Source organism: Bactrocera tryoni, chromosome 3, assembly GCF_016617805.1.
Source record: "Bactrocera tryoni isolate S06 chromosome 3, CSIRO_BtryS06_freeze2, whole genome shotgun sequence".
NCBI lineage: Eukaryota > Metazoa > Arthropoda > Insecta > Diptera > Tephritidae > Bactrocera > Bactrocera tryoni.
The window spans coordinates 84,398,509-84,414,183 of NC_052501.1; positions in this window are offsets into that span (position 1 = coordinate 84,398,509).

Below are 15,675 nucleotides of genomic sequence, written 5' to 3' on the forward strand. Positions count from 1 at the left end.
ATTAATAAGCGAGCAATCAGCTTGCCACCAAACGGCAGCACAATCAGCGCCACTGGCAGCCACATTTGCCTTGAGATATGCAGCAGCAGCAGCCGATGACGATGATGCTGGTGATATACAAAATAAACAACAACATTATGTGAGGCGTAAGAATGCCACGCTTGTTGTTGCTGTTGTTGATTCGTCACTATGCACGTACAGATGCAGCACGCCACGGCAGCAGCGACGTGATGCGCCACAATTGCACGTACGTTGTACACCTTCACGTCGTTTTCGCATACATTTTCCAAGTCAACTTTGTTGTTGCTATTTTTCAACGGCGGTAAGAGGGTACTTGGTACCTCGAGAGCAGCGCAAGTAAAAGCAACAATGTAGATCGAAAGCATGGTATACATATACTCATATGGGCATAAGAGGCAACATATACTATATTTTAGGCACAAAGTTGTGTTTGTTAATAAGTTTTGTTCGGGTGCGGCACTCGTATGGAATTCAAGTACACCTGCGCATGCGCAGCGGTATTAAAAGGTGTTTAAGTCGTTTGTATGCGCCCTTTAAATATCCTGCTGCGATTGCTAGTCTATATTTGCTGATTTTTTTAAGCTTTTTTGAGCCAGACTTACAGAGATATTTCTTGGCCAACAAGGCTGCCGCGGAGCATCACTATATACATACATATATATATTTATGCATTCAAAGCAATGTCTGTGCATTCTTTATTTCTATTGTGATTAGCTGCATGCGCATCATCACCATCACCTTTCGGAGCAACTCCGTTTTTGCCGTGAGTGACGCTGATTGTTATCATAGTGGGTTGCCGCTTCACTTATGCGCGTAATTGCATTGAAAGTTATGAATTTGAGTTCGTCTATGTGTTTTTACGATATTTCTCTTTTTTATGTATATTTATGTTGTGAGCAACTTTAGTCCGCAACGGAAAGCACGAGTGGTTGCACTCGTTGCATTTTATGCTACAACTTGTAGTTATCGCTTGTGGTAGGCAGTCGACATATAAAATATTAGTTTCTGGTGGATATAGTGGGTAGAAAATATGGATTAAAAGTGAAAGTTACCTAATTTCCATATAGTATAGCTTTTTTAAAAAATTCTTTGTATTAATTATTAATATATTGGGTAGTCGAATAAGTCTTTTCGTATTTTGTCAATAGAAGTCGTTAAGAAGTAATAGAAGTCGTTGCAGTCGTTTGTCTCTAGCGCTACGAATCACATTGCGTCGTACTATATAGTGTTGGAAAGGTGAGATTTTAAGCTTCATTTAATCAAAAAAATTCGGTGAAGTTAAAAAAAAGTTACAGCTGTTTAAAAATGTGTGAAAATAATGAAGTAGTTCGCTATATTTTGAAATTTTTGTATAAAAAAGTGACGAATGCTAGAAATTTCTATTTACACTGATGGAATAATATCTCTAGCGGAAAAATGGCAAAAAGTTGTAGACCAAAATGGTACATATTTGCTTATTTATTTATTAGTATATATAAAAAAATACGAAACGACTTTTTCGACTACCCAATATTAGGAAATATTTATTAACAGTTCATATAAGTTTCAGGAAAATGTATGTAATGTATGGCCTAAACATTTGAAAGCCTTTCTAAGATGTCAAAAGCAGTAGTCTCAGCAAGTATTCATTCGCTAAAACCATTTTGGACCACTTCATGTCTCATCTCAAAATTTGTAATTCTAACAAAAAAGTCAAAAAAAGCAATAGGTCGAATACGAGTAGCTTTTGATTGATTTTACTGATGTATTATGAATATCAGACAGTTCTGGGTAGCGAATAGATGCCTCAACATGTCAGGAAGTGCTAAGTTCGGATTTCACAAAAATGTGAGCTTTGCCACGCCCATCGTCCAAATTTGACGCCGGCTCCTACAAAGTTCTTTCTACACACTTGGGTGTAACATTTAATGCCTCTGGAGTTATTGATTTATTGCGCTTTTAGTAGTTTTTAACAAACCCGTTATATGGGGAGAGGGCGGGGATATTATTCGATGTTATCTATTTTTACAGAGTATGTAAGAATTCACAAGGGAATCGTCATAACCGAGGACATATACATTAAACCTCATAGCGTGCGGGCCAGGCCCATTATTTTAAGCTTCAGCCAGCAAGTGCCCTTTGCTATTGTGATCCCCTGTGCCAAGTTACTGTTTTATATCTTTATTTTGTGCTTAGTTATCGCAGATCGTTGAAGACATGCCTCGTTCTGGACGACCTTCGACCTCTTCTTATGAAAATATTAAAAAATAGAAGTATATGGTGCTTGAAAATCGTTAGGTAAGTGTTAGAGAGATGGCAAGAGAGCACGACACCTCTGGCAAGTCTGAGTCTGGAATGTAGGAAAAAATTAGCCAAAACGAAAAAAAACAGCCGCTCAAAAATCAAGGTGATGCTCAGTGTTATTTCGATATTCGTGGTTTGAAACATCATGAATTTGTTCCGGAAGGACAGTCGGTCAATAAAAAGCTCTATTTAGTGTTTGCGTGAGAACATCTGTTGAAAACGGCCGGAATTGTGGAAGGGAATTGTGGAAGAACAATCTATGAATTTTACACGATGATAATGCACCATCGCATCAAGCCATGATTGTGACCGAATTTAAAGCCAAAATCGCAATATTTACACCATCGACCAAACAATGGTAATCGGTAACAAAAATACAAAAAATTATTTAGATTATGACCTAAAAATCCATTTTTAGTCTAAAAGAAATTTCTGTGCCGGAATCAGCTGCATCAACAGTGTCTGACATCATTTACGCAGAAAATCACTAAAGTCTGAACTTGTAATTGTTTAACCGGCAATAACGCGAAAATATTTGTGTCTGGCACTTCTGGTATGTCTCTAATTAGAGAGACAATTATAATTAGCATAATAAGTTAAACTAATATTTAAAAAGCTACGCAAATTTGTACGCACTTGAGCATAAATACATGCATCTAATTAGATTGCGAAGATGCCGGGCAAAATTCCGTTTAATAATAACTTAAGCATATATGTATTTATGAGTTTACAAAGTTTCCATTCCTCACGTTCAAGGTGCAAGCTGTTAGTATCAAGTGACAACAAAAACAGGCGTAAAACAATATCTTAAACATATTAACAAAGTATTTGCATGTCAACAAGCGAAAATTGCAGAAAAAATCGCAAAACCATAAGAGACACTGAGTGCGACCAGCTAAATTTGGCTATATTTGCAGTTATTATTTATTTGCGTCACCAAAATGCAAGAAAGTCGGGCGGAAGCCTGAAATTGCATGCGAGAGCATAACTACACACGTCCGATATCTTAAGCAACAACGCGTATTTGCGGAGTAAATTAGCAGTGGAATATGAAAATGTGGAATGTGAAGAATAAAAATAATTACGAATAAAAACTGAGGAAATAAATATATATGTATTTATATAACATTGTACTTAAAATTTTATGAAAGTTGGCAAAAATGCTGTTCTTAATCTTTTGGCTGATGAAACTTTTAGCTTTAATCGCGTAAATATTTGCCGGATGTGGCAGGTGCAGTGAAACTTGAGAACGCAAAATATGAAGACTATATAACAGTTCAATTGAAAAGTTCACGGCCTGCCATAGCAAACACACATTTTTTTGGCAAAATTACACCGTTTATAGCGTCGCTCCAACTTTTCGATACCATTTTTGTGGCACGATTTGGCCTTAACTTCAAAATAGCTTTCAATTTCGGCGACCACCTCTTAATTCGACGAAAATTTTTTCCCAGCGAGTGTTTTTTTGAGTTCTGAGAACAGTAAATTGCTGCTGGGGACCAGATCTGGGAAAAACGGTGGATGCGAAAGCAATGCGAAACACAATTCACGGATTTTTGCCATCATTTTTACTGACTTGCGACACGGTGTCTTGATTTGGTGAACAGCATTTTCTTTTTCTTCAAATGTGGCCATTTTTCGGTGATTTGGCCCTTCAAACGCTCTCATAACGTTATGTTACAGTCGCTTTTGATCTTCCTTCCTTTTTCAAGGTAGTCAATAAAAATTATTCTATGCGCATTCCAAAATACAGACGCCATAACCTTGCCAGCCGACCGTTGCGTTTTTGCACGGTTGGAAGTGGGTTCATCGCGTGCAGTCCACTCGGATGACGGCCGATTTGACTTCGGTATGAAATGACGGAGCCATGTTTCATTCATTGTTACATATCGACGCGAAATCTCAGGTTTGTTACCCTTGAATATCTTCAAACACTGTTCCGAATCATCAACTTGCCGTAGTTTTTGATCAAAAGTGAGCTCGCGCGGCACCCACCTTGCACAGAGCTTTCTCATGCCCCAATATTCGTGAATGATATGATGTACACGTTCAGTTGCTATCTTTAGAGTGCCTGCTATTTCGAAAAATTTCGCCTTATGGTCATCCAAAATATTTTTGAGAACTTTTTTACTGTTTTTGTCGGTAACAATCTCTTTAGGGCGTCCACTACGTGCATCGTTTTCGGTACTCATTTCACCTTGTTTAAACTTAGCAAAGCACTTCTTAATGGTCGATTTCCCAGGTACAGTGTCCAAATTATGTCTGCAGTAGTATTTTTCCCCCCTAAGAACATTATTTACCAACACGCGAGATTCCTTTCAATCACTTTTTTCACAATAACAAAAGTTTCTTCACTCAAATTAACCCTTTGAAGGTTAGGGCTAACTTAAAGTCATATGGTTTTAATTCCATATCAATGTGTTAGGCCGGGTATTTTATAATGGACCTGTTAGTTCGTTATCATTTCGTAGAATTAATACACGTTTTTCCTACTTTCCCAATAATTTTCGTCATAAAAAGCTGAACTCCTAATCATTTATTGTATTTAAGGGTGTTAAGGTTACATGGGTTTATGGGTTTCAAAAAATCGATATATTCTTATTACATTTCAAAGTCATCCAAGTAATAGTTTCGGAGATACAGCCTTGCGAACTTGTGCGCTCGAGGCGAGCTAAGCTAAGTACGCCGCCTTTAAACGTATTTTTCTCGAAACTGTGTTTTTGAAGTCAGTTGGCAAGATTTATCGAAAACTACTCAACCGATCTTCATGAAATTTTACACAGGTCTTTGAGATATACTTCTATAAGACTTGGTTGAAGAGTTTTTTTTTTACAAAAATCCAAAAATCCAACTTTCAGTTTTTTTTTACCGTTGTCCAAGTTCTAAGTTAAGGCTTTACTAAAACACGTATTTTTTCACTTTAGATGATCCTGTAAGGAGTTATCCTGCTATCGCGGGTGAATCTTTTTTCCGAAGGTTTACCGGAATTGGCGTCGCAAAGGCCGAGTTTAAAATATTTTTTTTTCCAAAAACTTCAAAATTTCTTTTTTAATCCACTATTAAAATTTTGTTCAAAAAAAAAATTCTAATAAAATATTTTATTTTTTGTGTGAGAACAAAATTCTAGAAAAAATGCTGTTTTTCACTCGAGGAAACTCATGTAACTGGTAGCTCCGTCATGCGTCTTCAAAGTTTTGTTTGTTTTTGGCATTAGCAATGCGAATTTATTCATTGTAAATTAAGTTCGTACGAAATGTCTATTTAAACTTGTACAATTTGGCATTATTTTTGCATAAAAAATTATTAACAGTTGTGAACATATTGACAACAACAAATTGGCTAGTCACGTTCTACATCAACGCCGTCGGCAACTATGAGCGAGTACGCGCACTACTCAACAAATGTTGGTATGTCCGTCCGTGGTACACCGCAACCGCCGGCGGTGTTGTGCTGAACCGTTGGTGTCGCTGGTGCCGCTTAAGGTGACGCTACTGGTGCCATGTATCACCCGCTGCTTGGCGCTGTTCTCTCGCTATCGAACTTTTTTACGCTGCATATTTTTTCGACAAATATTTGTAAGTATTCGACGGCTATTGTGCATGCTGCTTTTGTGTGTCAGTTTTCAATTATTTGCCGTTGCTGGCGTTTGTCCGTTTTTTCGTCTGTCCGTGCATTTATGTGGGCGTGTCTGTCCACCTGTAAATTGGAAAATTTAATTTTCTCATTTGCCCACACAAAAGCGTTTGATAAAGCGTTGTTGTTGTTGTTGCCGTTGTTGCCGTCGTATAGTCCGGCCGTAAGTCAGTCAGTGCGCGCTGATCATTTGACCATTTGATTGTCACCTCTTTAGCTCTGTTTTGTTTTTGTTTATTTAGCAATTGTTGTTTCACTTTGTGTTTGTTGTGCTTTTTGGTGTTGCTAATTTGTAGCTATTTTACCAAATTCGGAATGTTGGAGTTGGTTTGTGGCGCCAACGAATATAAATGAGTGACTTGGCGTTTATTTGTTGCATTCAACGAATTTGGAGTTAATAAATCTTTTCGGAATTATTGCATACAAGACTTTTATGTAAATCGGAGCTAATTTATTAAGTTAAATGGATATCGGTATCAAAACGGGCGGCAATAAAGCAGAATGGTTCCATTAAAGTTACTTAAATATGCAATCGCTGGATTTCCAAATTAATATTTTTGGGGCAATTAATTCATTATGAGGCAATACCCGGCTTTCGGCATTCGGCATTAGGATTGTCTGTTCGGGTCTTAGGAATAGTTACCTAAGCCATATTTATAAAAAATAATAATAAAAATACAGTGTGTTTGGAACATATGTAAGAAGTTAAGTTTCCACCAAATTTCGTGAAAATTTTTGTAAGGTTATGTTAGGTTAGGATAGATGGCTGATCCATAGAAATCGCACATGGGCTGCTAGCCATAGAAGAATAGAATTCCTGTGCTCGCTATTATAAGTTAGCAAAGCGCTTAATAGTCTATACAAATTTGCACAGGCGTTTAATTTCCTGTCTCAAAATCTCGGTGGAATGTCCTAAGCGTTTAAGCCTTAATCTCCCAAACGCGGCACAGAAGGAAGAAGAAGGAAGTGTTGAGGTGTTTCCAGCTCGTCTTCTCCCATATAGCTTCTGCAGCTGGCTTCGGGTAAGATTCCTAGCCTTACAGCATAGACGCCGATAGAGAAACTGCCTGTTAAAAAGTACCCACAATTAAAGAGAGGCCATCCTTACTGAGAGCAAAGGTATCACTAGACCTCTTGCGATCGATTTTGGGTCAAAAGGATCTTTCGAAAGCGCATATACCGATGGTGGCCCGGTGCTGACCAAGCACCCGCAAAACCAAGCTATCTAGTAATATAACACACGAGAAGACGGTAGCACCGACCCGACCCTATTCTACAAATAGCGGTTCTAGACTGCTTTTCCTTCCTAGCTCATCAGCTTTACAGTTGACTGCAATTTCGCTGTGACCTGGCACCCATATCAGTCTTATCACAAAGTGACTCGATGCCATTGATTAGACGTTAGGCATTCCTTGACTAGCCCTAAACGTACTGTTAACGAGTTCAAGGCTAGTATCGCCGCCAAGATGTTGTACAAGATAAAAATAAAAAAACAAAAAAAAACTTGGTTATTTGAAATTTTCACATAAATTTTGAGGTTATGTGAAAAAAGTCTGTAAACAAAAGTTATTGACCTTTTTATTATCTACAAAATTGCCATATAACTTTTTTCAATAGCAGCCTTAGTTTTACTGAAAATCGAGAAAACCCGTTATGAACCCCTAAAAATTCAACCACGCTCCTCCTCTTCCCTTTCGCGACTTCAGGTCGCCCGTAAATTATTTTTTCTTTAATGTTTGTTATTTCATCTTTTGTTTTCGATATTTTTCAATTTACTATGAATTTCTTTTTTTTATAATTTTCAAAGGTTTCTGTACCAGTCTAATAGTTGTCAGCTGAGAATTGATGAATCAATTTCTTTCTGAACTTCCGTGTTACCTAATAATTTAATTTTTCAAAACACATGCAAGTACTGTAGAACCCTCCAAATAAGAACCCTCAAACACAAAGCCACTGAAAGCGTGATGTCTTCGTGACCCAGAGAAGTGACTCAAGTTCTCAGAAAATAACTTAAATTATTGCCCAGTGTATTATATTCGTTCTGAAGAATTTCAGTGCCAATCTGTCTAAACATTTTTTATTGGGATTTTCCTGCTTATATTTGTCTATTTGTCTTCACATTTCTCAATAGCTAGTCTTTTACCTATATTCGGCTTAAAAAACACAAAGTAAATATTTTTTAAACTCAGCCTGTCTATTTGTTTTCAAATTATTTTTTTTTCTGGCTCAATACAGTTAAATAAATATTTGTGTGCCAAATAACTCGGGAAACAAGTTGTTTCCAATATTTGGGCAGCTGATTTATATAAACGATGGAATTCCCACTAAAAACGTTCAAGTAGAAACACTAAACAATACTGACGCAAATACTAATTTTAAGACAGTTGAGGGAAAACTTGGGAGATTTCTAATATTTTTTGTTTTTAGTGAATTCTAGACTTGCAGAAATTGTTTATTAGACGGTAGAGTTGAGTGTGAAAACCAGAAATACCTATATTATAATCCTTTTTTATCTGCTCGTTAGTGGAACCGTACCTTTACTCTTCTTTAATGGCGTAGCCGAGAGTGGAACCACATCACCCATTCCAAAAATTGCTTACTTCCCTTGTCCACTGGGTTCATACACTTGAGTAGTGATAACTTTACAATGATTTTACATTTCTAATAACCTTTCTCGTACTTTAACCTTTAATGCTATATTTAATATGTATTAGTTTACACACACTTATTTGCTTATTTTATATAAAATCGCATGTGGACACACATATTTATAGTCTTATGTATAGCTGCGTAGTATTCAGCTGTATTTATTCATTTGCAATTAAATCGAAATATTGATATTTTCTCAATAATTTTGCTGCATTTTATTTGCACAAAGCATTCACACTGAAATTCTAATCGATAAAGGAATTTATGTCGAAATTTTGTGCGGATTTCGTCTTTTTACGAGATGAATAGTTAGCGAATATATGTACAATATTACATATACTTAACTAAAAAGGAAAAAAAATTAAGCTGTTAATCATGAATAAATTGAAATTTAAAATTATCACAACGTAAATGCAACGGCACACAAAAAGGAAGAAAAACTGAGAGAGAAAAATGTAGAGTGAGACAATCACGAACGAGAATATACTATATGTACTATATATGAGCTAGTGCGGTTCGATTTGAAGCGGTAAAGCAGGTTGACGAAATTGAGGGGGTTACAAGTTGTAAATTAGGTGTTTGGATTCAGAAAAGAGAGAGTGAAATAATATAAAAAAAATAAAAAACACTGTTTTATAGCAAGAAATACTTATAGACCTAAATAATGCCCACTGAGGCAACTACAAGGGTTAATAGAATTGCTGTGTTTCAGTCCCAAAACACAAACTCTAAAACTATAGATTTATATAAACACTAGGATAGGTCAAACAAAATTTTTTTTTCGCTTGTAGGAAAATAAATACTTTACAAAAAGAACTTCATGATTTCTTCATAAGCCTAAACGTTTAAATTTCTGCTATAACCGCGCAAGCGGTGCCTACGCCAATAAATAAGAACCATATGTGGGAACACTGGAGAGTTCTTCGTAAGAGCTCAAAAATATATTTGCTGAGGACCGCAGTTTGTCGATTAAAAGACATTCCCAAAGACTAGGACCGCCTCACACCGCAACCTGAAGGACTTTGAGAAAGGATTTAAGCTTCAATCCGTATAAAATTATGCTCACTAAAGAACTGAAGGCATTGGATCAGCGTAAATATCGTGACTTTGCTGATTTTGCCTTGAAACAACTTGAAAACGATAGCGTTTTTTTTTAAGAAAATCATCTTCTCCAATTAGGAACACTTTCAGCAGAGTAGTACCGTGAATAAACAAAACTGTCGATTCTGGTGCGAAGAAAATCCACAAATGATTCAAGAACAACCATTAAATTGACAGGTTGGGGCAGTTTTTGCTATGGTTCGAATCATCGGTGCGTACTTCTTTCGAAATGAAGCTGGTTACACCGTCACAGCCAATGGAGAGCAGTATAGATCGATGATAACCAGCTTTTTATGGCCGCAATTGGACGAGTTGATCGGACAGCATCTGGTTCTAACAAGACTGGGCTAGGTGCCACACAGCACGCAACACAACCGGGTTATTAGGAGAAAGGTTTAGAGATTCGATTACTTCAAGAAATTGTGACATTGAATGCCCTCGAAGAAGTTGTGATTTAACACCATTAGACTTCTTCTTGTGGGGTTATTCGAAGTCATTGGTCTTTAGCAATATATCAGACCCTTTTTAAGCTTTAGAAGCCAACATTGAATGTGCTATTCATGCCATACGACTTGATTAAGAGAAAAAAATATTCTAATATTGGGTTCATCAAATTAGTACCTACAAAAGAGGTGAAGCGTTGAGAAAAAATCAATAAAAAGCTCCGATAATCTTTTGACAGATTAGAGGCTGCAAATATCGAGCTCTACATTACTTCCTAATTCCCTGTTTTGAGATGACATACAGTACATACTATACATTGATCATATGTTTGAGTTCAGTCTCGTTGCTCGTTGTGTATAAAATTTGAAAAAAAATGTTTATAACTATTAGAAAACTTGTATGTGGATTACTTCTTATATCGTTCTGCACATGGCTGAAGGTGTTGGTAATTACAAGCATTTTGTTGGTGGTTGGCTTCCATAGCCTTAGGGTTACCACCTTCACTACTCACTGCCGTACATAACTCTACTGCGTGCCCGTTTGTTGCTATTAGTTAGCTAACAATATTTTATTTTATTATTAATACTATTTTTTGAATGCGATTTATTTCACGCGCGCACGTTAATTTTAATAGCAAATGAGCATTTGATTTCAATTCAAAATACACATACAGATATGCGCCACATGGCATTGTGCTGATGCGCTGTTTATTGACAAGCTGTGGAGCGTTTGCTGAATGAAGTACAAATACAACGCGGATGTGAATTGGAGAGCGAGCTGAATGACGGTCAATATGAGCAACTGCTAGTTATAATACTAGTAGACTGTTTATATTTATACTTTTTCATTTTAGTTGTTGGATTTTTGTATGCAAATTCGTCTATAGTTAGTGGCAGATGGCAACTGAGAATTACGGCAGGAATCAGCGCGTTTCTTATCACCTTTGGTAGCAGCTATTGCATATAGTATTTTGGTGGACTTTATTTTACGCTGACTTTTTCAGCAAATTTCTGATAGTATTTGTGTTTGCCATTACTATTTATTATTGGTTGTTGTAAACACTGTTATTGCGCATTGATTTTTTGTTGAAATTGAAATATTACACACGAGTATAGATTTTTTAAGTAATTGAGCGAATGATTATGCTTTCTCATGAATGAAAACGAAGATGGCGTTGTGTATTTTAAGCATATTAGTTGAGGTGTTAATATCATTAAATGGAGTTTTCGAAAATTCTGCAACGATTTCTATGAGACAGAAAAAGCGGGAGAAATGATTACAGAATTTTATCGCGATAGATACTAAAGATTATATCTTAAAAGCTGCTAAAAAAATCATAAAATCCAAGATAACAGTATACATAATACTTGGCTTAAGCTACAGGCTAACTTGTTTTGAGTTGAAGAAGGAAGCGAAGCGAAAAAAGGAGAGAGAGGGCGAAATGAGTGAGTACGAAGAGCTTGACAAGCTGGCGGACTGGGTTAAAGCTCGAAAATTGTACGAAAAGATGGATCCACTATAGAAGGTTTTAAGACCGGAGTATAACCTTGTTGAACCCCCAGACTTATGCACAGAGCATACTAAAAATATGGAGGCAACACTTCTACAACCAGGTGAATGACAGTGCAAGCATGACAAGAAGAGATTGTGAACCCTGGGGTATCAGGTATGATGACTTTGGAGCGAAATGGAACCACCGACCATGAATAGGTTCTAATGGCAAGTACCCGTCTGAAGAACAACAAAACGACGGGGGCTGATGGATTTCCAGCCGAACTATTCAAATACGGCAGCGAAGAACTGATAAGGAGCATACATCAGCTTCTTTGTAGAATATGGTCAGACGAAAGCATGCCCGACGTTCGGAATTTAAGTTCTTCTCAATTCACAAAAAGGGATACCCCACAATCTGCGCCAACTACCGTGGAATGAGCCAACTCAACAACGCATATGAGGTTCTATCGAGCGTACTGTGAAAAATTAAAGCCCACCGTCAACAAACTGATTGGACCTTATCGGTGTGGCTTTAGGCCTAGAAAACTAACAAAAAACTTTCTCCAGACTGCATAAGGAAGCGGAGCTAATGGGTCTGGTAGTGAACGAGGCCAAGACGAAATATCTACTGCCATCAAACAAACAGTCCTTGCAGTTGCGACTGGGCTCCCACGTTGCCCGTGTTGGATGCCGGGCATTTAAAGCACTCAATGTACTTTGATAGACTCGTAGCATATATTGCGCTGTTTACTACTATTATGTACTATATATTTATTTACATATATATTTGACAGACAACAACTAATCATTTGATCACTGTAAATAAAAATATTTATAGAATTCCTTTTTGCATGTATATAAGAATTTTCACAGTTATTGCCACCAAACGTGGAGACTTTTGTAATGCAAATTTGGTCGCTTCCTAGCTGATTGACAGGGCATAATTTATCATTTATTTATAACAAAATATATGCACGCATGCGCTTGTGCTTGTCTGACAGGTGGCGCATGTGGCTCATGTGGCTTTGCCGCCCACTCACAGCATAGGCAGCGTGCTTCTCACGTCGTCTGCGCGTGCGCAACAACACAAATAAGTAGCTGTGCCTTATTTACGTTACATTATTTGGGTGAGCTGCGAGACTTTGGAAATTTTTGAATATTTATTAAGTAATTACCACCAGTCGGATAATAATTTGTTGTGATTTTGCCGCAATTTTCCACCTACAAACACATACATACCTACATATGCTGAGCAGGTGAATTTAGGGTGCGGAAGTGGAGGCTGTGGCGTCTGGGTGGGTGTGGCTGCGCCTATTTTATGCTAGCTTTTAGTGATTTGTTGTCATATTTGCATTTGAAATTGTGTTGCGTTTCGCACTTTTCAGCAAAATTAATTCGTAATTATTTTGAAGCGTTGAACTGTTTGAAAAACATTTGCCAGTCGTTGTGTAAATTATTTATTTGCCTTTTAATTAGCACTTTCGTTGGCATTATTTCCATTGTGCTGACGAAATATGCGCCAAAGCATTATTGCTTGTGTTTAGTACACTTTCAGTGAAACTCTCGCATTTACTGTTTTCTTGCACAGACACATATGCACATACATACATAAGCACTTGTGTGTCACACGCCCACTGCGGTTTTGCTTTGCTTCGCTCGCCGTTTATGTGTGTTTGCATTCATCGATCCATCTTATCATTGCTCACGTCAAAGTCTTTGACTTAAGTGGGTATTTATTTTTAATTTACAGCGTTTTAATTATGCATACCCAATGGTGCGCCTGCGCCTGCGCACTACAAATATTACAGTTTACGCGTTTGCGTGTGCGTGCGTGTGCTTTCGCGCCGTAACCTCCTTTGTTGCCATTTGTTTTGACATTTCGCCTCCAATATACGCACATACACATACAAAATTTGACCAAAATTTATTATAATTAAATGTCATAATTTAGTGCGCCGTTATTTTTTTCTCTCATTTTACATACGTACATACATATGTTTGCATAGCAGCTTCGTAAAGTTCCATAAATAAACACTAATACATATGCATATGTGACCATATAAGCTCATAAGTCTGCTTAACCTTATATGGCGGTTTGACGTCTTCGCATCATCACAGTCTGTCAGCTGGGAAATTTATGATAGCAGTTTGGTAAGCATGTATTTCGATATTTTGGCCATTAAATGATTGACGTATGAAAATATTAAAAGTTATGCTTAACAATGAAGATGCGTACACTGCGAGAAATATTATATTTGAATTCCAAATTTGTAACTGGTTTTATTTATAAAGCGAGCTTGACTGATAGACTGAACTTTATGGACAACTTACGAATATATTTGGAACAAAAAACATCATACAAAATCGAAATGGCTTTCAGAACTCATATTCTTAACATTTATGTGACCTTGGGTGCAGAGGTCGATTCTAAGAGGGATCTCACTTGGACAGCTTAAATCAGCCGTCCGTTTTGATACCTAAAAACTTCTACATATACTTGAACATAAGATTCGGAGCCTGGCTTGGAGCCTATCACATATTTATAATTTGTTGAGATGACTAATGTTAGTTTCGCTTGTGACTTGGTTCGCCGAAGTAAAGGCTACTGAGTTGTTTCAGCCGCAGTCTTGCAAAGGCTGTATAATGGAGGAGAAATTGCCTGGATATTTTCACCTCATACTCCTCCATACAGCTTTGACAACCATCGCCCGACAAGATTTCTAGCCTTACCGCATGAATACACTGGACAGTGATCAGTAGAAACTCCTACGTTTGCGACAAGATGAACTTTGCTTAGGGTAAGTAGTTTTGTAGATTTCCTGCATGCTACTCTAGGCCAAAGACACCTCGTAGTAGCAAAGAGCTGGTCGTACACCATGCTAAGCTCACGCGAAGTCCAATGGTTCAGCGCTAGAACGCAATGGAGTTTTAACTCGGTCCCATTCCATAGTGAGTGGGGCAAGGGTGCCACCTTTGGCTAGTCCATCGGCTTTGTATTTGTTACGATTCCGCTGTGACCAGGCATTCAAACGGGTTTGATGATGAAGCTTTGAGCGAAATACCGCTAGTTGATGTCAGACCATCATACAAGCTCTGATACTACCTGTATCGTTATACGCCAGCAGCTTATGATTAATTGTCCTCAGTACAGAGATGCAGCTACTCGTCAGCCATGTTTCCTGGATCAGGACGACATCGGCTTCGTTTAGTTTTAGACGAAGTAGTAAGTTGGTGGAGGCCACTTTCGCATGCTGAAGGTAAATCTGAAGGAACCTTATCCTTCAGACTCCAGAAGCGCTAGTTTAGCGCTTACATCGTGCTCGACCTGAACCTCCTCAAACAGCTGTTCGAGACTGAAGACGGTGTTGCCAATTGACGAGACGACCTCAGAACTCGCTATGTCAGAGAGACTCGGGTCGTTTGACCATCTCGAACTGTCATATCCACCGCATCTAAAATCTGAGCGCCATCAGCCTTGGCAACCATTGGGAGCATCTTGACGACTATCCTTTCGAACCTATAGCATTTAGGATCAGCGCTTGCAGATATGGTTCCTCGGTTCTCTCCAGCCTTATTGCTCTCCAGTCTTGTGTGGATTGTGATGGGTTACAGTATTTGAGGATTTCTTCTCAGAAACTTGACCAGCCTGCTTATCACCGTAGCGTTCCACGATCTTGTCCGCCAAGCGCCAATCTGCTTTCAGCTTTTTAGCTATCGCTGTCCTTCTTCTACCCCCTATAGAAACCTTCATGAGGCTGGCAGAAATTACTTTGCTAGTGGTGGCGATTCCTCCGCGTATGAAGGCTTTTAAATGTGTATTGATTGCAGACAAATAGTTGTCTTTACTGGGAATTAATATATTTATTACTGGAACCAGTGACCTACTGTAGATGACACTTAAGAACAATTCTGTTTCGGGTACCGACAGCAACTCGTCGGCAATTTTTGTGGTTGTGTCTTGTTTACATTTATTTATTAGAGATCAATTCTTAAGAACCACTTGGCAGCGATATTTATCTTGCAATACCAAAACGCTGTCATATGACTACA